The sequence below is a fragment of the Pteropus medius genome, unplaced genomic scaffold (genome assembly GCF_902729225.1).
Source record: "Pteropus medius unplaced genomic scaffold, Ma_sr-lr_union100, whole genome shotgun sequence".
In the NCBI taxonomy this organism is placed as follows: domain Eukaryota; kingdom Metazoa; phylum Chordata; class Mammalia; order Chiroptera; family Pteropodidae; genus Pteropus; species Pteropus medius.
In genome coordinates this window covers 5,157,477-5,160,303 of record NW_024350921.1, presented here as the reverse complement: position 1 = coordinate 5,160,303, position 2,827 = coordinate 5,157,477, and the positions used below count along the sequence as shown (strand labels likewise).

At 37.2% G+C, this 2,827-nt stretch overlaps 1 pseudogene; it reads right to left on the bottom strand.

Moving 5' to 3' along the window:
* Nucleotides 1-2,100, bottom strand: part of LOC120584434 (Y-box-binding protein 1-like) — a 56,918-nt pseudogene extending 54,818 nt beyond the window's left edge.
* Between the last annotated feature and the right edge of the window lie 727 nt (nt 2,101-2,827).

Below are 2,827 nucleotides of genomic sequence, written 5' to 3'. Positions count from 1 at the left end.
ATATGAAAAGATGTTCAAGATCACTAATCATCAGAGAAATGCAAATAAAAGCCACAATAAGGTAACCTCACACCTGTCAGAAGGCTATCATCTATAAATCAAAAAACAACAAGTGTTGTTGAGGATGTGGAGAAAAGGGAACCCTCAAAAACTCTTGGTGGGATTGCAAAATGGTACAGCCACTATGAACAACAGTTTGAAAGTTCTTCAAAAAATTAAAAATATGAATACCATTTGACCCAGCAATTGCACTTCTGGGTATTTATCCAAAGAAAACCAAAATACTAATTTGTAACGATCTATGCACCCTTATGTTCACTGCAGTGCTATTCACAATAGCCGAGATATGGAAGCAACATAAGTACTCAATAATAGATGATTGGATAAAAAAGTTCATCATACACTGAAATATTACTCAGCCATAAAGGTAATGAAATCTTACCATTTGCAACAACATGAAGTTATTATGCAAGTGAAATAAATAGGGCAGAAAAACATAAATATCATACGATTTTCCTTATGTGCGAAATCTAAGGAACAAATAAATAAAAACAGGCTCACAGATACAAAGGACAAACTTGTAATTGCCAGAGGGGAGGTGGATTGGAGAGATGGGTGAAAAAGTTGAAGAGATGAAGAAATACAAATTAGTATTTACAAAATAGTTCATGATGGTATAGAGTACAGCATAGGTTATATAGTCAATAGTATTGCAATGGCTATGTGTAGAGCCAGATGGGTGCTAGAGTAATTGGGGGGATCACCTTATAAACTATATAAATGTCTAAAAAAATAAGTGGATGTTTAGTGGGTTTACAAATTGAATGAAAACAAACAATATAAATATAGGAAAGAATACCTTCTTTCTAAGGCAAAATCTAAATACATGTTTTCTAGCAACACTAGTTTTATTTTTATTTCCACCTTGACATATCCTGTAATTTCATAGAGCAACTTGAAAGGTATATATATTCCTTCTTCTTGAAAGAATGAATATGAAAGAATAAGAAATTTACCTGATCAGTGAACAAAAATATTTTTCTTGGGACTACGAAAAAATATTGATTGACATATATGGCAGAAGAAGCCAATGCAAACGATTGAAAAATGTGCCTGTCACGTTCCTCTAAAGAAATAGAAGAGAGGGAGAAGTGAACAATGTTCCAGAAACTAATGTCATTATATTCTCTCTCTGGTGGGTTTGTGGTGTTTTAGCTCAGTGGTATGGTATAATTTCAAATTATATCAAAATACTGTTATTTATACAGTTAATTATTTACTACTTTATTAATTACTATTAATTATATATAGAAATGATATAAAAATTGACATGGTATTGGTTAATTTGCCACAGAATTTGTGACTAGAATCAAAAGGTGCTACATATTCCTCCATTTTGTCCTCTATTCTCTTTCCTCCATCCATCATAACTCTCATTTGGGTTCTTGAGGAGGATGAGAAGAAAATCAACAAACCTTCTCTGCCTTTTTTTTTTCCCTTTGCTCTAAGTCTCATTGATCCTTACTGGTCCTCTTTTGAATCTATTTCTCTCTAATTCCTAATTATGCTTCAACTTACCTTGATCTCACTAGCCCTGTTACTCTACAGGCACTTTTGTAGTTGCTCTTTCTTCAGCTTAGAGCTCTCACACACCCTGTCCTTGCTGCTTCCGTTTTCTCATGGATCCTTTTCATCCTTCACGTCTCAGCTCACAGGTCACTTCCTCAGAAGAACCCTCCTTGGCAATCCAGCAAATGGAGCCCCAGTCACTTTCTATCACACTTCTGAGGACAGGCGTAACTGTCCCAGTTCAGGGCTGTCAAGGTTCTCCATAAGATATAAAAAGACTCTATATAGTAAATGCATCTCTGCCTGGGCTGGATGGGTCCTTTGACTGCTGACCCCAAATTGCCCCTGAACCTAGTCCAGATTTTGGCTTGTTTGTCTTGTTGTTCAGCTATCTGCAATGACCCATCTCTGACTTCTCCCGAGCCAGCCTTTCTTCTCTGGGAAAGAATTGGCAACTAAGCTTTCACCACCCTTTACCTGGCCAAGGCTCAATTTGGCTCCTGGAATCTGACTACTTAGCATCTGGCACATGCCTCCTTCATTTGTGGTGGACCTTCACTGACATGCTCAGAGGCCCCAGCCATATTTGAGTCCATGATTCAGTTTTCCTCAGGGCAGATATACTAGGCCTCCCCAGGCAATAGGTGTCAAAGATGACTTATAAACTTTTAAGGAATGAGGGCAACTTATTACTCAGTTTTGTCCTTTTCTCAAAGAGACTTGGGTTTCCTTCATCATGATTATATATAAGTGACCTCAGAAGCAAATCAGACCTTAGGAGTTGATGAAAACTCCATCTCTGGCTCATATGGAATTGGGTGGGGGAAATGGCTCCCTCCCTAGGCAGCACAAAAAAGGCAGTTCTGCTTTTAGCCAAAAAGTGTTGCAGAATTCTAAAAATTCCCAATAATTAATTAATCATTGTTTCATCCACAGCAATTCAACCACTGGAGCCCATATAGAGCTCTGGCTCAGTGAAATACAGTCTGTGACATTTATTACAAGCATTAGCAGTAATTTACCCTTCATTAATCAGAGCAGTCAGCTACAGTACTTTTCAATCATGCATAATACTTACTTTACTAGTTGGCTGGAATATTTTATTCATCCATTAGTCTCAGGCTCTGCAAACAGCTTATAAATTTAGACAAGGTCCGGATCCTGAACAGTGTAGTGCCCTTTTTATGGCTAATTTATGGCCCATGTTTATATTTGTGCCAAGACTCAGAATTTCTCACTGATCCAGGTTTGAAATATG